Source organism: Notolepis coatsorum (genome assembly GCF_963971535.1).
Source record: "Notolepis coatsorum genome assembly, chromosome: 4".
Lineage (NCBI taxonomy): Eukaryota > Metazoa > Chordata > Actinopteri > Aulopiformes > Paralepididae > Notolepis > Notolepis coatsorum.
Window position 1 is genome coordinate 79,059,388 of NC_140168.1, and position 26,758 is coordinate 79,086,145.

The following is a 26,758-nucleotide window of genomic DNA, read 5'->3' on the forward strand; positions in this document are numbered from 1 at the left end:
GGGAATAAATAATTAACGGAAATGCCATAAGGGTCTAATTTTTGTCGATGCCTAAAGATAGCTCGTGGTGATGTTATAGAATAGATGGTCTGTGGGAGTGTGTGACGATGATGATGATTATTTATGATTATGGTGTCAGTCTGAGTAGATCAACAGAGATGCCAGAGGAATAGCTCGCCCCCCCCCACACACAGACGTCACGGGTGCTTGTAGCCCTCGGAGAGGCGGACCTGCTGCATTCTCTCCCCGCTTGGATTTCCGCAACATCGGCGCTCCAGCCCGGTATGAGATTCCAGTCTGTGCGCCAGTAGACGAGTCGTTACCCTTACCCCCCATATGGAATAAAAACAAACAACCCAATGGATAGACCGAGATCCTGAACACAACAACAAACCGTTCTGTGAACAAGGTAAGGTTCGTCACGGATATAGATGTACATCATAATAATAATAATACATTTTATTTGGATGCGCCTGGTTTTTTTCTCTCTTCACACGGCAGGAATGAGCGCCTCTCCTCAGCCTTCTGTTCTTCCCAGAGACGCAGTATGCTAAATCTGACTGTATAGCCTCCGCCAGGGGGGAAATACCGGCTATAAAAACGGTGATTATGTAGCCGATCATTATGATGCCGTTGTTAAATTAATACCGAGCGCCCGGTGCTTTACTGTTTTTCCCGTCTTCTGTTTTTAAAACAATGAAATGGTCGGTAGTGGTCTTGGTTTGTTTGTGGTCCTGACAGGGAGCGGCTCAGGCTCGGGCTGGTCTGTGTGTGTGGGTTCTGCAGGGGGAGACCGGATCAGTGTCCAACTTTTGTTTTTATTATTGTGAATGCAGTGATCAGTTTACTCAACGTGGGGAAAACGCCTTTTCTGATGCGATAACGATGGTCAAATCGAATCGATAAAAAAAATATATACTGTATTTCGCAAGTCTTCAACGTTGTAAGAGAGCGACAACAGTAGGTTGTTAGAAATGAAATGACCGAGAGTTACCTCTCCTGTCGGGTACGTCCAGGGCTTTCTCTCTCTATCCCTCTCTCCCTCAAACGTTTAGTCGACTCAGCTTTCTTAAGGAATGCCACAAATTGCTCTGTTATTCAGCAGGGGGTTTATGTCTGATATTTCTGCAAGACTCTTTCACTGCCATTCGGTTTGTTGCCAGGGAACAGTTTGGACCCGAATGCATTTCCTGTCGGTTATTATTGCATTAGCGAAACATTTTGCAAGAGGAAATAAACTTGGTGTTTTTCTTCTTCTAGAATGTCATTGTTGTCACTTTGAAACGGTCTATTACCGCATGTCTACATTAGAAATATAAGCTATTCGGTTTTATTTTTGGATATTCTAGTGCAATCTGAGATGTATCTAGCCTATCTGGTCTTCCAGGTTTGTACAGTTTTTTCTATGACAGATTTAGCATGATACAACATGCCATGCAATTTAACCCTTGCACCGATAACCATGTATTTGCAGTTGTGAAGTTAATCTAAATCACTTGGTAGTGTGAATATTATATCACAAGAAAACTACTCAACCTCTACTGTCTTTAACCATGAAAGAACACAGCACTCTAATTACCATCTTTAGATAATAAACGACTCAACCTCTACTGTCTTACTTGAATGAACACAACACTCTTATCTTACCATCTTTAAATAATGAAGTACTCAACCTCTACTGTCTTTAACTAATGAGTGAATACAACACTCTAACTTACCATCTTTAGATAATAAAGTGAAAACATTGTTCTGCTGAAAACCTAAATCTGACTTAAATGGTTCTTCGTCTGAGGTACTGAATTGACCTTTTCTACTGGTCCTCAATCTTCCCTCATACCAAGGAGCCCCTTGTTGATACACATGGCAGAAAGACCCCCGTTTGATAAGACATTGTCTCAAGGACCCCCACCTGAAAAGATGTTTTGTTATTCAACATGATTTAAGTTCAGAATTCATCAGTTAAACAGTATCCGAGGAGATGACACCGCAGTGAAACCTTTTGATCACAACAGACTTGTAGTGAACGAATTAGTGAAACTATTCCCCCATTTTTCCGGGGACCCACTGGAAGCCCTGTCAAGGACCCCTCGACCTCATGTGGAGAATCACAGACCTACCCGTCTGAAGAGAAACAACGTATAGACTTGTAAATCAAACAGGATAATTTCCAAACACCTTTACCAGATTATGATTCAGCTACCTTGCTTAAATGGGCACTTCAGTGAAAAATAACCATTTATTTTGCACATAATCTCACACATATCCCAAGGCTCTGTGTGTGAGGCACCTTGTGTTAATTACAGCTGAATTAAATGGTATAGATGACAAAACTCATTAACTCCCGATAGCTGTCAAACTAAATGGATGTATGCTAAACATGTTTAGAGCCTTTGGGATATGTGAGAGGTTGTGCATAATGAATCTGCGTTGGTTTTTCTGTGAAGTGCCTATCTATCTGGTCCCGAGGGGCTGGTGTTGTCACTAGTGTGACATCACAGTGGCACTTTGCCCTGGGCAGTAGCATGTCCCAAGGTTGTCTTTTTTTGAAAGCTGTCTGGCTCTCTGGTGTTGTTTACCTGTCAAGTGCACACGTGTTGTCCACTCAAACAACAACTCCTTGGGTCAGAGTGCACTTTAACCCTTTCACTACCACACTACAGAAGGTTAACCTTTTACTACCACACTACAGAAGGTTAACCGTCTGTAGTGTGGTAGTGAAAGGGTTAATCTTCTGTATTGTCGCAGTGAAATGGTTAACCCTTTGGTAGTGTGGCAGTGAAAGGGCTAAACCAACTGTGTCTTTGGCGTTGATAGAGGTGTTGGAGTGTTTGTGTGTCACAGACAGACAGACAGACAGACAGACAGACATAAACTGAGTAAGAGAAGACAGACACACAAACAGAAATAGATTCAAAGATACTGTACATTTTACATTTAGCTGACTCTTTTATCCAACGCGACTTACAAGTTCTGTACGACAAGTCAGCAGGAAGGGTACGACTCTTACAACTAATGTAACAATGTAACAAGTAACAATGTTCATCAAAGAGTGCTGAAACTTGCTGCAGTGATGAGTGCATGCATAGTTTTAAAGACATATTAGTATAGTAGGAAGATACAGATAGATAGATAGATAGATAGATAGACAGAGATGCAGAGACAGGCAGACAGACAGTTACAGAGACAGACAGTGAGAGAGATCAGGTTGCTGTTTGTGTGCTACAATAAAATATTCAATCGGAGCCTCGTCTTTCCGATGGAAACGCTCCTCTCATAGGCAACAGTACTCTGTCTACTTTCTATTACCTGACCTGGGAGCAGTGATACTAAATGCGTGCGTGTGTGTGTGTGTGAGCGAGCGATAGAGAGTGAGACTTCAGATGGTAATGGATCTCACCCAGGCATCAATGATAAGGAATCAAGGGGTCGCCTTTTACTGTGTGTGTGCGCGATTGTGTGTGTGTGATGATAAGCAGATAAGGTTGCAGTGTTAGGCCTTGTCCAGACTAAAACAATTTTGATCTGTTTAGTTTTCGTTTGGTTTTAAGGTTTCCGTAAAAACTAAAACGTTTCAAGATAATGAGTGTATGCCACAAATCTACAAAATAAATGTCTTTCCTGTTTCTTTTATTTTGAAACCCCCCGACAGGAAGTGTTATAGTGTCTGTTGCTAGTAGCTTAACTTGTGTCTGCCGGTTCTGTCATCTGCAATTCTATCATCCAAATTAATGATGAATTTCTCTCAAAATGAGAGTTTTTGTATGACATCACACTTTGCATTATCATGTAGTTCAATGCCATGAACAGCAATTGGGATTATTAGGGTGCAAAGCCCAGAATGGCAACCATATTGTAATAAGATAAAGATAAGATATCCTTTATTGATCCCCCTGGGGAAATTCGGGCATCATAGCAGCATGGGGGAGGTGGGAGGGGAGGTACAGGTAGTAGGCAGGGTAATTGTAGAAAGACATAAATATAGACAATAAAATTAAATCTGAATATAAGAATACGAGTCAAATAAACAGTGTAAACAATATTATTAACTCTGAATATAGAAATACGAGTACAAATAAACAGTATAGGCCAACTGTAATCTGATGTATGTATAGTATTATTATGTACAGTGATACAAGTATAAATACACTATAGTAGTGAGTGCAAATGTAACAGTAAAGTGCAATAACAATGTACAGGTGATTAAACTGGATATAAGATATATAACTGAGTACTACTGAATAATAGTGATAATCAAATGTACAATGTTATAGCATTATTATGTACAGTGATGCTGCATGTTGTTCACGTTGGCTGATTGTACATACCAAGAGACCGTCAGGAGTTGATTTTCCCATAAAAAATCTTGTTCCTAAATTCAACTAACAGGCTCGTCATAGGACCTTGTCAATTGGGCTAATCGATTCGCCTGTAGTTGATGTTATCTACAAATGTCCTGTATGCGTAATAAAAACAAGTCATTCAACTTGGGAAAATGACCATAAAACAACTAAGCAAGACCAAAGCGACAAGGGGGACAGCCCTGGTCTGAATAGTGCCTTGTGGTTGTGGTATCTACAGACCTACATGTTCTGTTGTCATATTATATCTATTATCTACAGACCTACATGTCCTGTGGTGGTTGTGGTATTATATCTTCAGACCCACATGTTCTGTTGTCATATTATATCTACAGACCTACATGTTCTGTGGTGGTTGTGGTATTATATATATACAGACCTACACTGGCCACCGTAAATGCCCAAACCCCCCACCACCTCCTAATAGACAGTCTCCTCCCCACCGCATGTATATATTCTCTCCCCGCCGTATGTATATTTCTCTCCCACCCACCCACCCCCTCCAAATGTACAGTCTCCACCCCACCGTATGTATATTTCTCTCCCACCCACCCACCCCCTCCTAATGTACAGTCCCCTCCCCATCATATACTCTGTCAGGATCTATGGGTAACAGTACTGTATATTTGAATACCGTTTATGTCACAAATGTATCAGTACTAAATACCTGTATGTCCCTATGCCATAAATGTCATGTATGTTGTGTATGTCATAAATGTCGATATGAATTGAAAATGGGGGACCCTGATGTAAACAAGACAAACGTCTTTCTCTGGTCTGCATCCCCTTAACAATTGTGTGTATTGAGCCGTACTGTATTGTACCCATTCTGCAATCTGTTAAATAAAGTTTTCATTCATTCATTCATTCATTCATTCATTCATTCATTCATTCATTCATGTCCTGTGGTGGTTTGGGTATTATAATTGAAGAATTATTTGGGTAGGGGGCTAGGGGCTTAACATGAGTCACATGTCTACACACAGCTTGTGTGTGTGTGTGTGTGTTTGGAATGCAGGAATGTGTGAGTGCCTTTTTACACTGATGGTCTAATTGAAAACAGAGGGCGTGAATGAATGTTGTAATGTTGTGGAGACAACACAGAGAGCACACTGGGATGTCTCCGAGTTAACAGCCCTCCCATTCATCTCTGGTGGAGATCTTCTTGTTTTATGTCTGTTATCTCCCGCTTTCTATGCTGTCATGATCTCATCTTTCACACACACACACACACACACACACACGCGCGCACACACACACACACACACACACACACACACACACACACACACACACACACACACACACACACACACACACACACACACACACACACACACACACACACACACACACACACACACACACACACACACACACACACACACACACACACACACACACACACACACACACACACACACACACACACACACACACACACACAAACAGAGCCTCTCCGATCAAGGCCAGGCCACTGAGAGATTGTGGTCTTGAGCTAAGCTTGTTGCTATAGAAACGTTTGTTCTACTAATGGTCTATAGAATAGAATAGAATAGAATAGAAGTACTTTATTGACCCGAGGGAAATTCAGCACCACAGATCGCTCACAGTAAACATTTTAGGTGGTAAAAAATCATGAATAAGAATAAAATAAGACTTAACAGTCAGGGATATACATTCTGAGATATGTGTACATGTAATATACAGTAAAATGTACAGTAATAAGTGTAAAATTGTAAAGTGTCGATTTAGAAAGTAAAAGTAACACTGTGAGGAGGTAGACAGGCAGACAGACAGGTAGACAGGTAGACAGACAGGCAGACGGACAGGTAGACAGACAGACATACAGACAGGCAGACAGACAGACAGACAGACAGACAGACAGACAGGCAGGCAGACAGACAGACAGGCAGGCAGACAGACAGACAGGTAGACAGGCAGGCAGACAGACAGACACACAGACAGACAGACAGCTCCACCGCTGCATCTGGAAGCGGCATGTTGAGAAACACAAACAAAATAGCTTCCCAGCCAAAATAGGCGCCGGACGGTAAAGTCCTTTTGACTTATGGTGGTGATGTGTTGGTGTCTTGTCTCTCAGGCTGCAATGAATTCATGACACTGGGAGGAGTAGCAGAGGAGGGGTTTCCTGAGAAACCGTGTGTGTGTGTGTGTTGTGTGTTGTGTGTTGTGTGTGTGGTGAAAGAGAGATGGAGTGTGTGTGTCTGTGTGAAAGAGAGATGGAGTGTGTGTGTCTGTGTGAACGAGAGATGGAGTGTGTGTGTCTGTGTGAAAGAGAGATGGAGTGTGTGTGTGTGTATGTGTGAACGAGAGATGGAGTGTGTGTGTCTGTGTGAACGAGAGATGGAGTGTGTGTGTCTGTGTGAACGAGAGATGGAGTGTGTGTGTCTGTGTGAACGAGATATGGAGTGTGTGTGTCTGTGTGAACGAGAGATGGAGTGTGTGTGTCTGTGTGAACGAGATATGGAGTGTGTGTGTCTGTGTGAAAGAGAGATGGAGTGTGTGTGTCTGTGTGAAAGAGAGATGGAGTGTGTGTGTCTGTGTGAACGAGAGATGGAGTGTGTGTGTCTGTGTGAACGAGAGATGGAGTGTGTGTGTGTGTGTGAGTGAAAGAGAGATGGAGAGTGTGTGTCTGTGTGAACGAGAGATGGAGTGTGTGTGTCTGTGTGAACGAGAGATGGAGTGTGTGTGTGTGTGAGTGAAAGAGAGATGGAGAGTGTGTGTGTGAAGAGGAGTGGAGTGGAGTAGACAGCCGCCCACGCCTGCAGCCCCAGAAAAACTCAGCATCTGGAAGCTATCTCACACACACACACACACACACACACACACACACACACACACACACACACACACACACACACACACACACACACACACTGGGGTCTACTGGGAGGGCGGGGCTTCGGGGGCCAGTCGGGGCCCCATGACTCACTGGCCCCAGCTGTGTGTTATCACCGGGGGTCTCTCCCTCATCTGGTCTGCATTACATCATTTAAGACCATCACACAGCCCAGTAACACACAGGCCCTGACCGCATGGGAAACCCTGTGTGTGTGTGTGTGTGTGTGTGTGTGTGTGTGTGTGTGTGTGTGTGTGTGTGTGTGTGTGTGTGTGTGTGTGTGTGTGTGTGTGTGTGTGTGTGTGTGTGTGTGTGTGTGTGTGTGTGTGTGTGTGTGTGTGTGTGTGTGTGTGTGTGTGTGTGTGTGTGTGTGTGTGTGTGTGTGTGTGTGTGTGTGTGTGTGTGTGTGTGTGTGTGTGTGTGTGTGTGTGTGTGTGTGTGTGTGTGTGTGTGTGTGTGTGTGTGTGTGTGTGTGTGTGTGTGTGTGTGTGTGTTTTCTGTCTCTGAAGTGAGGAGAGCAGGTGGGAAAATAATAACAAAACACACACAGAGACACGCACACGCACACGCGCACACACACTATTTTTACTCTTCTCAGCTCTGACCACACAGACTGCTGGATTCACCTCCTTTCTAAAGGTCAGCGCCAGCGGTTCTCAAAGTGGGGTCCAGGGACCCGACCCCCAGGGGACCTCCAGAGGGTTCCACAGGGTCCACGGCAGTAAACACGAGGAATAGTTTTACATTTCTCTTAATATTTGACATAGAACCAATCATTGTTTTCTTTCTATTCTGACACACTTTGTGGAAAAAGAATAACTTATTACTATTTATTTCTATGTACATACCGTGTAAAGAAAAAGTGAATGACCAAAATAAGCGAACTAACTAACTAAAAGTTTGGTCTACTCTAAACGCTTCTGGCTTCTATCCTGTTAGATGACATCATCGCTCCTCTGAAGACGACGATTCACAACCAAAGCATTAATAATAATGAATGGCTCATTGAAAACCAGCATTGTCAACAGAGAGGTGTGTGTGTGTGTGTGTGTGTGTGTGTGTGTGTGTGTGTGTGTGTGTGTGTGTGTGTGTGTGTGTGTGTGTGTGTGTGTGTGTGTGTGTGTGTGTGTGTGTGTGTGTGTGTGTGTGTGTGTGTGTGTGTGTGTGTGTGTGTGTGTGTGTGTGTGTGTGTGTGTGTGTGTGTGTGTGTGTGTGTGTGTGTGTGTGTGTGTGTGTGTGTGTGTGTGTGTGTGTGTGTGTCCGTGTGTCCGTGTGTCCGTGTGTCCATGACTGTATTGTGCCCTGTATCCCTATCGTATGTTCTACTATATGTGCTTTTGTTTGTGTTTTTATTCTAATGTTATTTATCTTGCTTTTATTCTGTTTGTATTGCTAACCCTTTTTTACACCGGATTTTAGCCTGTACCTTCTAGCAGGGGGACTGCCAATGGAAATTAGCCTTTTGGCAAAAATTGGGTGCATTTACTTGAACAAATAAAGTAAACCTAACCTAACCTAACCAGCTTCATATAGGCTATATCCTTCCCCTTATCAATGTCATCGTCATGGAAACCTATGGAACAATCGTCACGGAAACATTGCTTGGTGACTTGAGCTCACAGTGAAATCCAATCAGCACCATGTGTGTGTGCGTCAGATGCCAGTAACACAAGGTATTGATGACTATAGTACCTGCACAGTGATGGGAGATATTGACCTCCTCTTCCTCGCTGTTTACTAAATCTGTCTTCAGATGTGTTCTCAGGACCTTCTATCCACCTCAGTCCCATGAGTTCGCACTGAGTTTGGGAAGAGGGCTTTTGTGCACTCTGCTCCGTTTTACCTGGAATGGACTTCAAAAATCTCTTAAACTCCCAGGGCCCTCATGCATCAATGTGGACGTAGAACTTGACCTACTTCCACACGTAAGCACGGAATGTAGAACTAGCGTACGCACAGGGAAGTCGGCATTCATCACACGTGCGTACGCAGGCTCTATGGTCCTCCGTGTTGATGAATACCACTTTGTTCTACCGTCAATGCTCGTGCATGATTATCCATATATGGTCATGAAAATGAGGAAACACCCCCCATGGGATGTGAAATAATGGACGGACCCGAGCGGAACCCTGAGAAACTCCACGAAGATTGTTCACTGCTGTCGAACCAAGAAGACACTATCGCGTATTGTGGGATAAATAAAAGGCGGACTCGTAAACGGTGATGTCAGATATCAACGGCTCCCTAAGACCATTGCTGCAATTCTGCCTGGACAGCTCAAAATACTAATAAAGACCGTTCGTTGACCACTGTTTGGCGTTGGTTGTGTGTCATTATAACCGTGCTGTAATATGAATGCCTTTATTAGTTGTGTTCGATTGGCTATATGATTTTTAGATGCATCTATTTTGTTGTCGGCTAATAAAGACCGCGCTGGAATATGACTGCCTTTTCCCGTGTTGTTTGATTAATACCCCAGGGATTAAAGTTCTCCTCAATTTTATTCCAAATCGCGATGGATCTCCCGTCAATTTTCTACCTGCTGCACCAAATCGCGATGGATCTCCCGTCAATTTTCTACCTGCTGCATATGATTTCTAGAGGCATACTACAATCTATTTTGATGTCAGTATTGGGTAGCCTATATAAACAATATAATACGAGAGCATATACAAGAACAATGAATCTCACTGCATGTATGATAGCCTGCCTTTCAATACATGAACTTGAATCCCATCATATACATAGTCTGTCCACTATAGTGTCATTGCAATGCGTTTTCTATTCTTTCTTATACAGTAAAAAGGGGGAAGAACACTATATTCATATGACTTGTATTCTGCTTACAGCTTCGAAGTTCCACTTGTTTCGTTTAACGTAAAGCCTTTTAAATATAATCAAAACGTTCCCGTGTTTCTGCGGTCTGCGCAGAATAATAACGAGTTGAGCTTTATGATTTATGATGGATTGAAAATGGGGGACCCTGATGTAAACAAGACGAAAGTTGGTCTGCATCCCCAATTAACAATTGTATGTACTGAGCTGTACTGTACTGTACCCATTCTGCAATCTGTTAATAAACTTTTCAATCAATCAATCAATCAAGCTACGCGGAGCGCAGTCAGTCAGTAGCCTACACCCCGTATATTCCGATAACGCTATATAAACCATGCTGCATTCATTCTGAGAGAAAGATCTATTATTCCAAATGCTATTTATAGGGTTTTGACCATAATTACACTACTGTTGCTATTCTACAATGAACTATAATGAACTACGGTTCGTACAGAACATGCCGGTGTTATTATGCACAGAAGCTCATTTCCTTGTTGTAATAATATATTCTACCACTGGGCGCTAGGTACGCCAGGTCTGAACTGTGCGTAGATGTAAGCACGAAGTCAAGTTCAAGTTGAAGTTGATGAATCCCACTCTTTGCTTAGAAATGATCGTACGCACAGGGTAAGCACAGATCTGTGCGTAGAACACGTTGATGCATGAGGGCCCGGCTTTTATTACTTTGCACAGTTTTTTAACCCTAATTACTGACCTTTTAATGACAGATATGGGAGTGTGCAAAGGCTTCTCTGCTTAATTCCTACTGGTTACTGTACACGCTGCATTACGTTTGATGCTTAGCCTAACCTGACCTTCTCTCTCAATCAATACCCTGTAACCCCCCCACCCCTCAATGCCTAGGCTAACCGGCCATGTCCGCTTCCATTCATTGTGCTAAGCTAGGCTACCGTGCAGCCAGATAGCTTTCTACTGAACGCACAGAGAGGAAACTGGTATCTATCTTCTTGTCTCTCTCTGGAGCTTTTCCCAAGCTTTTCCCACAATTTTGGCTGTTCTTTTAAAATCTTGTTTCAGAGAAGCAACATCTGCTTTGGGAAGTGGAGGGGGGGGTGGGGGTGTTGCAATCAGCTTTGTGTGTGTGAGATGTGGAGGTCTGATGGTGAACTTTAACACAGTGATACGTGTTGTCAAGTCAACGTGGTGGGACTTCAACCCCCCCCCCCCTCTCTGATTGATTAAGGCCACATCCAGACGGAGACAGAATGGATCTTTTTTGTTTTCATTCAAATTTCTTTTTTCCGTTAACATGAAATCGTTTCAAGAAATATGTGTGTCCAAACGAAACCACTGAAACCACTGAAAATGCTGTAACGCTGCCACAAATGTACAAAGTAAACGTCTTTCCTGTTTTAGACTTCGCTCTTTTATTTTGAAACCCCCCGACCGGAAGTGTTATTGTTGTTATCGCTAGCGGAACAACTTGTGTCATCTGGTTCTGTGCTTTTGAGCTAACACTAGTTAAGCTAGCTAATATTTGTCTTCCTTTGACTTGTTGAAAATGTCTAGAATACAAATGTTGAGATTGTTGGCTGGGTTTGCGCATGCGGGTTAAGCAAGAGGTGGGCTATTGCGTCATCGGTTCAGGAAAGATGCGTACTGGCTTGTAAAGACGGGAACGCAAGGGTGGCGTCTTCAGATTTGTTCACTCTGGGACCCGTTTTCATAAAATAGCGCATTCAGGCTCCCAGAACGCGGTTCCGTGTGGACAAAACGTGCATATGATAAAATACTTTGGCAGATACACCCAAAATCATCTCCGTCTGGACAAGGCCTAAAGCTCCACTCAGTGGTTTTAAGAAGGAGTGTCAAACCTCTGGAATGTAAAACGCTCTGCATCTTTAACGTCTGAACATTTTGTTCAAACCTGAACAAAAGAATAAATTGCCAAAACCTTCACCTGTTCCAATGCAACTGACCTGCTTTCAAGAAATGTATTATACAACTGTGTATTATGTGTATCAACAAGTTAATTCAAGTGTTCCTTTATTTCTCCTTGGGGAAATTCAGGCGTCATAGCAGCATGTGGGAGGGGAGGTACATGCAGGACAATAACAGAAATAGTAGTAATAACATTAACAATAATAATAATAATAATAATAATAATAATAATAATAATAATAATAATAATAATAATAACAGAATGGCAGTATATTCTAAGTTGATAGTAGTATACATGGTATGTAGTGGTGGGGGGAAATATCGATACGTAGTATATCGCGATACTTTGCGTGGCGATACTGTATCGATACAGGGACGCCAAGTATCGATATTTAAATATTTATTTATTTATAAAAAATATTAAAAAAAGGAAGTTGCATTGTTAATTTCAATACCTGTAATAGTACAGTAGCACACACACACACACACACACACACATGTGCATTCAGTTAAGTTGGAATATGACTGTAATACAAACAGTTCAGTTTGTCAGGTACATGCAACACAGATGACAGTGTTTACATCTGTCTGCTTGAGAAAATACCACGTTCTCCAATAAAAATTATTGAAGTGAGATGAACAGACTGAACTTTATTTTATTAGATAAAACATGTTGACAAAGTTTTACTTTGCAGTTGAAAAAATGGAATAAATCGCAATATATATCGCAATATTAATATCGCAATACTCAACATAGCGCAATATATTTAGTATCGCAACACTACCGTACCGTGACTCAAGTATCGTGATAGTATGGTATCGTGAGGCCTCTGGTGATTCCCAGCCCTAATACATACAGTAGTAGTAGTCGCCCACTGCACCAGAGTACGTCTAGTGCAGTACAACACAGACAAGCAGCACCTTCCTGCTTCACTGAGGGGGATAATAGCACTGAGCCATGTTACATAATCTATTCTAGTACATCACACACACACACACACACACACACACACACACACACACACCACCACGAGGAAGTGCAGGCCAACACACATACAGGGAAACCCTTCCTGTAGTTGCGAGGGACACCAGGTTTACAATCACACCCCTACATCCCACACACACTCCTCACACATTACACACACACACACACACACTCTCTCTCACTCTCACACAATACACGCATGCACACACACTCGTACAGTACAAACACACACCTACATTCCACACATGTACACTTTCATACAGAGACACGCACATACACACACACACGCCCCCCCCTACATCTCACACATACTCATACCGTACACACACACACACACACACACACACACACACACACACATTCCACACATACATATTTTCATACAGACACTCATACAGTACACACACAGTGACACAGTGATGATGCAGTGTGCTACTGCTATTCCTGGCGTCAGGCATGCTGTTTGACAGTCTGTTCTCGGAGAGAGAGAGAGAGAAGACAAGACGTCCTCCAGTCCACACACACACACACGCGCGCACACACACGCACACACACACCATCAGAACCCATGTCCCCTCCTCTGTGCTCCTCTTCCTTCCCCCGTGTGAGTCATCATGGTGGAGCTCGGTGGCGGCTCCTATGGGGAAGCTGTATGGAATTATGCTAGAGGTCAAATCAACCAGCGCTTCTTCAATTTGTAGAGAAATATTCGTTTAAAATATTGATTTAAAAAACTCGCTGATGAAGATAAAAATATTGTTAGTTTCATTTTTAACCTGTGTGCTTCCATGCGATGGGATAAGTAACCCGTATCCTACTATCTGTAGGCCCTATGGGTCTAAATGCAATATAACATGTAAACCTGAGACTGCCAGATAAGGGTTTCTCCTCTCTGCTTCTCTAGAGGGGTAATGCTGCCAGATAAGGGTTTCTCCTTATCCTTCTCTAGATTTGATTTGATTTGATTTGATTACGGATCCCCCTTAGCTGGTGCCATAGCAACCAGCTAGCGGCACGGTGGTGTAGTGGTTAACACTGTCGCCTCACAGCAAGAAGGTCCAGGGTTCGATTCCCGCTTGGGGACCAGGTTTCCATGATGCCAGGTACCCAGGTGGGGTATCTCCCAGGCCTTTCTGTGTGGAGTTTGCATGTTTTCCCCGTGCTCGCAAGGGTTTCCCCCCCGATAAGATAAAACCCAATGGAAAAACATGCACAACAACAGATCGCTAACGCTGTGGCGTCCTTGACGAAGACGGTCAGGAGCACTTGGATTGGTCCCCTGGCGCGGCTCACGTTGACGCCTGTCTGCTCCCGGCTGCCCTTGGGGGGGGAAGGACGACGGGATGGGTTAATCGCAGAGACAAATCGCATCTGCGATCCTAAAGAGACAATGCATGCGTGTGTGTTCCGGTGTGTGTGCTAAAACTAACCGCTGTGTGTACCGCTAAAACATTGAGTGTCGTTGCATGCCGAATAAAGACCTCTGCAACAGGTCCTGCATTATTATTAAAAAGTCTTCCTGGGGTCCACACAAAAAAAACATACAAAAACTATTATTATTGCAAAACAAAATTATTAAATGTCAGTACTCAACACACAATGCATAATGAAACTAACAATTAAGATGGCTAAAATTACATGCAAGCACAGAAAAAAAAAAAAAAAAAAAAAAATACTTTACAGTGTTAAATACAATTTATTAAGATTATTTTAAAAAGTGAATCTACTGTAAATTAGGGCTGTCCCCGACTAAGGATTTGGATGGTCGACTAGGATTGGCCAAAATGTGCCTTGGTAAAAAAAAAAAAAAAAAAAGTATAATATTTTTAAACTTTTTTTTTTTTTTTTATAAAAATAAAAAAAAATCATTCCATTTGGGCTGTGGGGGGTGCTTAATGTCTGAAGGAGTCGACTGAAGGCTTCTTGTCCTCTGCAAAAGCATGCCATTGGTCCACTGATGGATACATCTTGATATTTGTCTAGTCTAGTGTGTTCATTAGATGGGTGAAATCCTCTTTCAGTGCCGCTGTGCCTGTTTTCGTAGGCAGTTAGCCTCTGGTATGCGTGCCATTAGCGTTCTAGGCCTCTTTTCTTTTGGAAAGAATGATAAAAAAATATATATATATTATTTTTTATTTTTCTATTATTATTATATTCGACTAAGAGGTTAGCCAGTCGACTACGGCTCCTTTCGACCGATTAGTCGACTAATCGATCAATAGGGGTCAGCCCTACTGTAAATGCAGCAGAGGTTTTGAGGCAGGTTATTCCAAAGAGTTAATGCTCTAAAAATAATAAAATATCTCCTTAAAGCGTTGGTTTTTGGACCTGGCAATTCTAGAGTGGTAATGCTGCCAGATAAGGGTTTCTCCTCTCTGCTTCTCTAGAGGGGTAATGCTGCCAGATAAGGGTAGGTAGATTTTTTATTGACCTATAGTCCATTCATGCTGAGTGAATCAGTTCCCCCAGCCACATTTGTGTATTAAATATCTTTTGGGGAATTAACTGATCGAAAGTGTATCGAATCGAATCGTGGTCAAATGAAGAGATTTCATGATGCATTGAATCGTTGCCTGAAGAATCGTAATCGAATCGTTGTGGGGTCAAATATTTACACCTCTAGTGGTAATGCTGCCACTGGCTTTGGCAGCAGGGTCTTACTTTCCTCAGTGTTTTCTCGGCACCAGACAGCTATTTTTCCAGAGACACTGCTGTCTTCTTAACTCATTCGGCGCCAGCTATTAGTTAGGGCCCACTGTAGCTAGGCCGCGCTTTAAATGATAGGACCTTGTTTGTAGAGCTATAACTATATTCTATATTATAGCTATGGATACAATACTATGGCCCATTTGACAACAACTATCTATCGTTCAATATGTGAAAAAGAATAAATGTTTCCATCCATACGTTCCTGTGTTATACTGTGGTGAAAATAAGTATGGTTTTAGAGCGGTCTAGGGTAATTCATGAAATGCTGAGTTAAAGCCCTATACGTCAATTCCACTATATACGTTGCCATTTCTTGCCTGTATACGCTATTATCCTGAAATCAAATCTATATTATAGGCATTATGTTACATCATGAATGCATGAAAGGGGGGCGGGGGCTCGTTTCTGATTATTTGATTGCCAGTAACGTAATTCGCATTGAACACAAAAAATGCGTATCAGCCCGATCGGTGTAAAAGCATTGCATGATCAAGCTAAAATTGACGTAAGATTAGAGCTGCCGCGGTATTGATATTTTCCTTACCGCACGAATTTGCGAAATATTTCCTACCGCCGCGGTTATTACCGCACAGTGCGCACAAAAAAAAAAAAAAAGTTTGAATGATTTTTTTTTTTTTTAGTAGTCTACTCTTATAGCCTGCCTCTAGTCTAATGGCGCTTTTCCACTGCATAGTACCTACTCGACTCGACCCGCTTTAGGCACCTGGTACTTCGTTCCTTTTCCACTGCAGCCAGGTACTACTCCGTTTGTCTCGGTGTGGGGATGCAGGCGGGGCCGCTCGCTTGTGTACACTGAAAGCTCCGTGGGCATAGATGTCCGAGGGCTTGCAGCAAGCCGGAGTTTAATCAATCAATCAATCAATAACAACATTAACCAGACTCTCGTTGCGTCTATTCTGCCAAAGCTAACGTTACCTCTCATTGTGTATTCTACCAAGCAAACCCGGGTTTAACGTTACCTCTCGTGTATATCGGCTGACGGTAGTACTATTAGGCTAATAACAACAACAAACTTAACACATCAGCGATCTTGTTGTGACACTAAACTCTCCGCTCGGTGGTAAATTGGGTTGATGTCGGTTTTGTTTCATTAATAAATAAGGCAGAATACACAGTGAATCCATTCTTTTGTTTATTGCACTTGGTTCTGTCGCAAACAAATCCTGAATGAAATGCATCCTTAGCGAGGCAGTAAAGATGGCGGCGCGGCGTTCTGTTTTTGTTCAGACTAGAGGCTACAAAGTGTGACGCGTCTCTCTTCTGACCAGTCAGTGGTCTGCAATGTTTCACATGACTTTTCTGGTACCACTTCTACCCAATAGGGTCGCTTGGAACCGAGTAGGGTATATCTGCAGAGCCGCAAGCCGCAAGCCAACTTTATTATTATGATAAAAAACAGCGGTGACGCGGTATTCAGCCTAACTCTGCGGTGAGCGTGATGCAACAGCGATACCGCGGTAATGCGGTTATCGCGGCAGCTCTACGTAAGATCATTCTTACCTGTGATCGGGAGTATTCCAAAAATAATATTCCAATTGTTTGATCGCCATCTGGTACATCCAATGTCCATTTGGCCCACGGCATAATCCACCACAACATATGGATCAGGGTTATTTGACGCGGTTCGATGGAACCGGCAGAACGGCTGCCCTCGCCCGACAAGGAAACATGAAACGGAGACGTTTGGCCATCCCACAGGCGAAGATACAAGGGTACAAAGGGTGCTCGATACCGCCGTCTAGCGGGATGCGGCTGGTATTGCCGTTTGGCTACCTCAGACTCATTCCCTATGTAACACAGAGGTCCGTGGATGAATAATGAATACAAATATAGAATAAAGGTATAAACGACCAAAACCCGAGAAATCTCGGGTCTTGGTGCCCAACGCATGGCGAGTTAACCTGGGATATCTCGGGTCTGGCGCTGAATGTGTTAAGCTGTGCTGAACGGTCTTCAAGCTGACGGTTACAACATGTCCTCGTTCAGTCCTGACAGCATGATGTGAAGTCCGTAGCCTCCCACATATTTCCCCCCTTTTTTCTGATAGCCAAACCCTAACTCTAACCTTAGCCACACTGTACCTTAAACTAACCAGGAGTTACCTTAATCTAACCCTAACCTTAACCCTAACTTTAGCCACACTGTTTTCCTTAAACTAACCCTAACCGCAGTGACGGCTCTACCACTAGGGGCGCTCGGGCGCTGCCCCCCCTCAGCTCCTACCCTGGTTATATGAGAGAACAAGAAAAATAAGTTTTTAGTTTTTTGTTTTAAAGCCCTATAAATAATATAAACATGTTTAAAATTAATAATATTTACTCATTTTAAGTATGTTTGTGTTTCCAATGCACAATATAACGTTATTATATTAAAAAAGAAATACTCGTTTTCTTGAACAGGAAGTGACGTTTTTTTAAATTTTTTCGTATTTCTCGCCCGGGCTAGAAGCGATAGCGCTCTGAGTGCGCGTCACAGTTTGATCGCTGTCTCCGTCACAGCCAATCAGTGCATACGGCGTTGTGCGTTGAAATATGACTATTATGTTGGAATCCGAGCGCGATTTGAAGCGGTCTAGGCAGCAGCGTGAACTTCCGTGAAGAATTTCCATAGCCGCATTTCGCGGAGACGCTCTCTGATTGGCCGACGCCAGTATTTTTTTCCATGGCAGAATTTCACAGAGACGATCTCTGATTGGCCGAATCCAATTTCTAATGTTCCAATTCTAGCTTCTAGCTTGGTTCCTAGGTTGGTCCTAGGTTGGTCGGTGGAGATAGTTGTGTTGTTGTGAGATGCATGCAGCTGTTTGTCTTAGACGAGCGTGCCGTGACTGCAAGTTCTTTAGACTGTTAAGCTTAGGCACTCTTTCAAAGTTGGTTATGGTTAGAGTTTGTCTTAGAGCATGGCGATAGAACGCCAGGTAGTTTGCAGTCTGTTCGAGCGGAAATGGACAAAGGAATGTACTTGTTGAGTGTTGTGCTAACGAGCTCAGCTAACACTTGGCTAACAAGCTATATGGCGGATTATACACGTTTATCAAGCTCTCCTGCCCTGGACGTTTCAACTAAACAGTGAGTCTCTCTCTCTCTCTCTCTCTCTCTCTCTCTCTCTCTCTCTCTCTCTCTCTCTCTCTCTCTCTCTCTCTCTCTCTCTCTCTCTCTGTGCTTAACGTTAACGTTTGTAAATAGTTTTTTTTAGGAGCAGTACTACTGCTGGCCATTCATGAAGCGAGACATTGCTGATTGTTTATTTATTTTATAACACAAGACTATGACTACCAACTGCCTAGCCAGCCGTGTATCAATCTTGGATGCAATAATAACGTTACTTACCACACTGACTATGTCGATGGCTCATTGATTTAACTACTGCAGCTCTCTCGGATTGAAAATACGTGGATTATGGCTTGTTCAATATCGTCTATGTTTGAATGAATGAATGAATGAATGAGAACTTTATTAACAGATTGCAGAATGGGTACAATACAGTACGGCTCAATACACACAATTGTTAAGGGGATGCAGACCAGAGAAAGACGTTTGTCTTGTTTACATCAGGGTCCCAGATTTTCGATTCATATCGATAGTTTAATAGCTAGCCTTGGCTCGTTTAACAATATGCAAAATATGTGTACAGCCCTGTACTCATACTGAAGTTATTCTTGGTATATAATAGGTCTGATTGTGTAACGAATCGATTCCACGTCGCGCTGTGTGTGAGAGAGAGAAGGAGAGAGGGAGAGATCTGCCTGTGAGAGATCTGCCTGCCTCTATCTGCATGTTTGTCTATCTTGCATGTCAATTATTTCAAGTTGCAGGAGACCTTCATCAATGTGAAGTGATGCAAGGAACTCTTGTCCTTTTGTGGAAATAGCAGCTACATTGGCAAATGGGTTGCTCACAAAATGCATCAATTATCTGGACATGTCAAATTCATCAAATCAACTTGCAAAGTTTTCCCTCAATTTATCAATGAAATCTGTCATTAATTGAGTGACTTTTGGCTCAATTGTGCGTGTTAACGTTGACATGAAAAAAAAAGTAAAAAAAAAAAAAAAAAAAAAAAAATTTATTATCATGTAATCTTTGGCGGGCCGGTCAGAATCATCCCGCGGGCCGGATCTGGCCCGCGGGCCGCCAGTTGAATAGCCCTGTCTTAGAGAATGGCAATGTTTCGGAGTTGCTTATGGTTAGAAGGGTTAAGTTTAGGCGCTGTTAAGGAGCTGGTTAAGGTTAGAGTCTGTCTTAGAGAATGGCAATAGACAGCCTATTTCCGCGCTGCAGCGCGAGGCAATAGACAGCCTATTTCCGCGCTGCAGCGCGAGGCAATAGACAGCCTATTTCCGCGCTGCGGCGGTCACATGGGCGTAGTGGCCAATCAGAGAAACGCTAAACACAAGTTGGTTGCCGAAAATATTCACGCGGCCTGGCCATGACCTCATGGAAAGTGTGTGTGTTTGTTTCATATGTATCCATGCATTCCAACATTTCTATGTTATGTCCACATCAGGATGAGCAGGTTATCTGTAGCCTAACCATACGTGTGTGTGTGTGTGTGTGTGTGTGTGTGTGTGTGTGTGTGTGTGTGTGTGTGTGTGTGTGTGTGTGTGTGTGTGTGTGTGTGTGTGTGTGTGTGTGTGTGTGTGTGTGTGTGTGTGTGTGTGTGTGTGTGTGTGTGTGTGTGTGTGTGTGTGTGTGTGTGTGTGTGTGTGTGTGTGTGTCATCCTAGGGTGACTATATTACTGTACATACCGTACTAAAGGGCTATAACATGCTACTGTTGTACATTAGATGTGTGTGTGCTGGGGAGGGGGGATTACAGTCCTGTTACGTAAGCCATAAGATTCACCTCACTGCCTGAGTGCTTCTACCACAGCCCCATAGGACAGAACCATAGTGACGTATTGTAACTCTAGTTGTGTTATAATACATGTGTTTAGGGCAATATTATTTACATATTGTATAAATAATATATTTACATTTCGTATTGCCAAAAGTCCAAAACAAATCACGCAACGACTGAACCCAGAGAAGATACTGAAGCACAAGATTCACTTTAATCTTTTATTGACGAGGCGCGGACGACTAACGTTTTGACGCACTTGTTCAGAGTTGAACGGTAATGGCATGGATTGGAAAAGTTAGAGACCCTCCTCCATCCAAAGAATAATCAATAAACCACTACCTTGATTGGGGAGGGGCTAAAGCACAAGAGGCTCTAAAACTAGAAAAAAAATTATTAAAATATATATTATTTTTATAAAACATGTCAATTGAAAAACTTCAATAAATAGATGTATCTAAAAAAAAAAAAAAAAAAAAAAAGTCTCTTCACAAAATCCCTGGTGTGTTAAACAGCTGGCTAGTTACATAAGGTTGATGTCATCTGTTGGATAACAATAGTGTTGTTGGATAGAAGTGCTGATGCAGGGTCTGTGGTCAGGCCAACTAGGTCTTTCATTATGACTCACTGCTGGGCTCTGATCAGCAGATAGGCCAACTAGGTCTTGGCGATATGGCAAAAAATTTCACATCACCATATTTTTCTTATTTCATTTTCTAGTACAGATTACAATGTGATACATATTGTATGTCATTACATTGTAATACAATTGCCATGGTGCTCTTTCAATCAAAATGGTAAATTCTCTTTTTAATACTGGTATAAGGATTTTTTTTTATTTACTTAAAAAAAAAAATATATATATATATATATATATATATATATATATATACTGTGTATGTATTTTGGAAAATGAGAAGTAGGGAGAGGATACACGCACACAACATGTAAACAACAACATTCATTTGGATTGTTTTCACTTAAAAAAGAAGCAGTGAAGCTAGACCAGCACTCTCAGGTTCAAGAATTTAATGGCAGCCTGAAACAAACATGTTTCGGAATTACATATTCCTTCGTCAGTGTTATAGCTTGCCTTGTTTTCACTTACAATTACTTACAAATTATTTTTATTTATAATACCTTTAAATTCATTCTCTTCATTCTACCCTCCCAGCCCTACATAATTGCAATTCACCAATTTCATTGTCTCCTTCTGGTTCAATCCAAAGTGGTGCCTGGATCACTGGTGACATGCGTCGCTTTGCAGCAATATCTGTGTTGCTCACTATGTTGCTTTACTGTGTTGCTGACTATGTTGCTCACTGTGTTGCTCACTATGCTACAGTAGACAGGGGGCGAAATTAAAGCCCGCCGCCCGCCAGGGGTGCTCAGTTTTTACCTTTGGCGCTTGCCACTGAGAGCCCTGCCCGCCGTGTGGCGTGTAGACGTGTAGTTCATAACGATACTCTTATTTTGAAAATCTGTGCGGGTCTCGTTTCCGGCCCAAGCGCAGCTAGAGTCATAATATCGATGGCTCCGGCAGTTAGCAGCATTCGGTTCGTATGATATTCTTATTTTGAAAAAAAACGTGGCAACGAGTCATATCCGCCCAGCCGGGCCAGCCCTGCAGCAGGATACTATTGGCTTCTGCTCGTATCAACACAGAGCGGCCCGCAGCTCTAGTGCCACTGCTAACGTAAGCTCTCAGAATGATAGCAGCTCGCCCGCAGCATCTAGTGCTAACGTTAAGATCTCAGAATGATAGCAGCTCGCCCGCAGCATCTAGTGCTAACGTTAAGCTCTCAGAATGATAGCAGCTCGCCCGCAGCATCTAGTGCTAACGTTAAGCTCTCAGAATGATAGCAGCTCGCCCGCAGCATCTAGTGCTAACGTTAAGCTCTCAGAATGATAGCAGCTCGCCCGCAGCATCTAGTGCTAACATTAAGCTCTCAGAATGATAGCAGCTCGCCCGCAGCATCTAGTGCTAACGTTAAGCTCTCAGAATGATAGCAGCTCGCCCGCAGCATCTAGTGCTAACGTTAAGCTCTCAGAATGATAGCAGCTCGCCCGCAGCATCTAGTGCTAACGTTAAGCTCTCAGAATGGTAGCAGCTCGCCCGCAGCTCTAGTGCTAACGTTAAGCTCTCAGAATGGTAGCAGCTCGCCCGCAGCTCTAGTGCTAACGTTAAGCTCTCAGAATGGTAGCAGTCTGCTCTAGTCTAGATCGGACCTCCATGAGCTACCGTTACTGTTTAAACAATGACCCAGTCAACTATTCACTTTTAGTTTAATACATGACGAGGCATTGTCTAACGGTATCTAGCTGGCTAGCTGCTGATATCAACATGCTCCAGCAATAGTCGACTCGAGTGCATAATACCTCCGTTCCCTCGTTAGCTAGCTGTTAGCTAGCTCACGTTAGATCTATATTATGTCCCAGTAAACTAAATTGTCTTAACGTTATCTAGCGGGCTAGCAGTAGCTACAGATAGCTCCTGATATCAATGTCTTATAACATTGATTCAATGCGTATTCTAGCTGAGGGCTTGATGAATGTGATTAGACCAAAGAACCGCAATATTATACCAATAGGGTCCAGCTGCAGCGCCGGAGAATCCTTGCATGCTGAATGTAGAGTATTAGTATAGGGTCTAGCTGCATCGCCGGAGAATCCTTGCTGGAGCTGGAGGCTACTCAAGTATACACACAGACAGTGGAGCTGTTTGCAGATAGCGAGCATTTTGACTTATTGCGTGGTGGCGATGTCTCGCAGATAATACAACTACAAGTATGATTATATAATATATATTTTATTTAAAACAAATTTTTTTATATAAAATATATATATATATTTTTTTAATAAAAAAAATTTGGCAGGTAAGAAATATGCTTGGCGGGTAGATTCTTCCCATCTATCCGCCACTGGCCGGTGAGTCAAAAAGTTAATTTCGCTCCCTGACAGTAGAGTTAGAACAGTAAACTACAGTAGAGTTTGATGGTCCTCCTTAGCAGAGAGGTGAGAGTTACATTGACAACTGTTTCTACATAAAGCCATAATTGGAGATTGCCCAAATGATCTCACTTCACCATTATAGTGGACGTCTGGATCCTATGGTCCACGTTCCAGTGACCGTGTGTGATGGCTACTGAACTCTGGACATCTGCTTTTAGCGTCTGTGCTCCTGACACGTGGAACATCATACAACAAACTCTAAAACTCAATACTTTGGTATCCTTTGCAGGGGCGTAGCTGGGGGGGGGGTAGCTTAAGATGATTCCAAGGGCCCAGCACTGGGGGGGGGGGGCCCATTTTTTTTTTTTTTTTTACTAGACATCACTCAGGTGTATTATTGATGCTCTCATTGATACTATGTTTGTTTCTGAAGTGTGTGTGTGTGTGTGTGTGTGTGTGTGTGTGTGTGTGAGATATATAGAGAGAGAGGGAGGGCTTTGGTAGACTATTGCATTGGTCCATTCATTGAAGATGAACGCAATGCGACATCCTTTACTAGGCTCACCCACCAACAGTGCAGGTGCTGAACTGCTGATCCGAATGTATAGGTAAAAACCATATTATATTATGCGTTTTTCATCAATAAAAAAATGGACAAAAAAAATTCCGCTTACGCGCGCTCGCATTCAATGGGGGCCTACAAATACATTCTTTCATGGGGCCCAGAATCTGGAGCTACACCCCTGATCCTTTGGTCAGTTTAAATCCTTAATCACAAACAATACCATCACAATCTGCAGTTGTTTTAATTTATTGTATATAAATCATATATATATATATGTTTAGCATTTTTTTTTTTACATAATTCATTGTGTTTTTTATGTATTTATTATTATGTATGTATGATCGTCGTCATTGAAAATGAGGGCTTGCCCTCAATGAATTCTCCAGTTGAAATAAAGAATGAATGGATTCACGAATGTACAGAGATCCAGGCTATTTGTGGCAGATTGATTGGAACAATCTATTAATGACCTAGGCCACAGTGATTAATGACCTAGGCCACAGTGATTAATGACCTAGGCCACAGTGATTAATGACCTAGGCCACAGTGATTAATGACCTAGGCCACAGTGATTAAAGACCTAGGCCACAGTGATTAAAGACCTAGGCCACAGTGATTAATGACCTAGGCCACAGTGATTAATGACCTAGGCCACAGTAAGGCTGAGCCCGAACGTTCGAACGTTCGAACGTTCGTTCGTTACGCTGACATTCGGACTTTAATTAATAGGTTCGAACGTTCGGTGAAAAAAAAAAAAAGGATGCGCACGGGGTTGAGGTGATGTGAATGCGAGGCGCTCGGCTCAACCAGTATGGTCTGCCGGGCTGCAGCGGGATACTATTTCTCAACCAGAGCTCTATTTTGATTGACAGGCGATTCTGCCAATTACGTCACACCGCTTGCACCCGCCTCTGCTGTTACCACCAATCGGCAAGCCTCAACAGACTTACCGTAGCTACCGGGGAGCCGTAGTTAGCTCCCCGCCGAGGAAGTAATCGGTAACAAGGTTTCCGTAGGTGAACCTGCAGACGGATCATTAATGAATACCATCCTTTTTCGGCCACGGAGCGCGAGCTTCATGGCGGGAGGTGGTTGCGTTGGAAACAACAGCAGGCGCACGGTGGACAGACCCGTCCACCGTCTACCTCGGAACGGTGGTAGGGCGGACGGGCGGCAGGCGTGTTGGGAGCCCGGCCGTTCCGAGGTAGACGGTCTGTTGAGGAGCGCGCGCCTCTCCTCCCGGCTCCCCTCCCCGTCGACCAAGAGTGAATACCTGTTATTGAACGTGTAACACTAACTATATAACGTCAATGCCACAAAACGAATGCATTTGTTTATCTAGCCCCTTACGTGACTGCAAGGGCTATTGTTTATCATACTTTGATTCAGTAGCTTGTTTATTTTCTTCTGAGTGCTTTGTTTAATTACATGTTTACATGAACAGCCACCACTGTAAACAACATGTTTTTCACCAATAGACTATGCAATGCCGCCCTCCGTAGGATCTATAATAATACAATAAAAAAAAAAAATATTATTAAAAAAATGAAAAAAAGAATTTTATTAAAAAAAAATGTATTAAAAAATTTAAAAAAACGAACGTTCGAACGTTCGTTCGATAAACCCTGGCGAACGTTCGAACCCTAAAAACAGGGTTCGGGCTCAGCCTTAGGCCACAGTGATTAATGACCTAGGCCACAGTGATTAATGACCTAGGCCACAGTGATCATGATTTTACTAAATAATTGTGATTATCTCAAATAAGCCCGATCACATGATTATTTGATTATTGCAGCAGACCTGGTTGTTGTTTGTTTAGATGTATGACTAGTAGACAGAAAGACAGAATTAGACTAAGCTGTGAAATGCATTATGAATGGGTTTCATGAGCCCTCGTAGTAAAGGGAAGTTACAATTATATTAAAACTCTCTCTCTCCTCTTCTCTCTTTCTCTCTCTCTCTATCTCCCCCTCTCTTTTCCTCCTCTTCTCTTCTCTTCTCTCTCTCTCTCTCTCTCTCTCTCTCTCTCTCTCTCTCTCTTTCTCTTTCTCTCTTTCTCTCTCTATCTCCCCCTCTCTCTTCTCTCTTTCTCTCTTTCTCTCTTTCTCTCTCTCTCTCTCTCTCTCAGTGCATGCTGGGAATGAGATTGGAGAGGTTGGAGATTGGAGGTGTAGTGAGTTTTTTTCTATCTTTATCTGTCTATTTTGTTAATTTGTTTATGGGATATTGTATTATAGTGTTGTGTTGGGTTGCTGTGTGTTTTTGGTGTGTATAGGGTTAAGTGGGAGTGTTTTGTTTGTTTGGCAGTCGCATCGGCCAGGCTGGTTTGCTGGCTGACGTCAGACGCCAGTATGGAGTTTGCCAAAATGAGCAGGAAGCATGGTGTAAAGATTAATGCTTCTAATGTGTCCGTAGAGGATTGCAGCTTGGCAATAGGTAAAGTCGTTGGACATAAAAGTGTGAAATCAGCCACGAGGATTAACGGTGGAGTTGTTATTTTCCTAGACTGTCTTGAGAAGGTGCACTCGGTTGTTGAATCAGGAATCAATATCGAGGATGTGTTTATTAAAGTGGAGCCTCTCTCCACACCAGGCAGAAGAATTAATATAAATAACATCCCGCCGTTCATAAGTGACGAAGTACTGATAAATCAACTTGCAAGATATGGGAGGATAATTTCCCCGATAAGAAAACTGTCATCTGGATGCAAATCTCCGTTGTTAAAACAT

General features: G+C 42.7%; 1 protein-coding gene across 1 annotated transcript in view; it reads left to right on the forward strand.

Annotated features, from left to right (window-relative positions):
* The first annotated feature begins 290 nt into the window (after positions 1 to 290).
* The window catches only part of LOC311227429 (phosphatidylinositol 4-kinase beta-like), a 93,971-nt gene continuing 67,503 nt past the window's right edge, over positions 291 to 26,758 (forward strand). The window contains 2 exon segments of the mRNA XM_084313068.1: positions 291 to 409; positions 26,158 to 26,202. The gene's annotated coding sequence lies outside the window, so the exon portion shown is untranslated.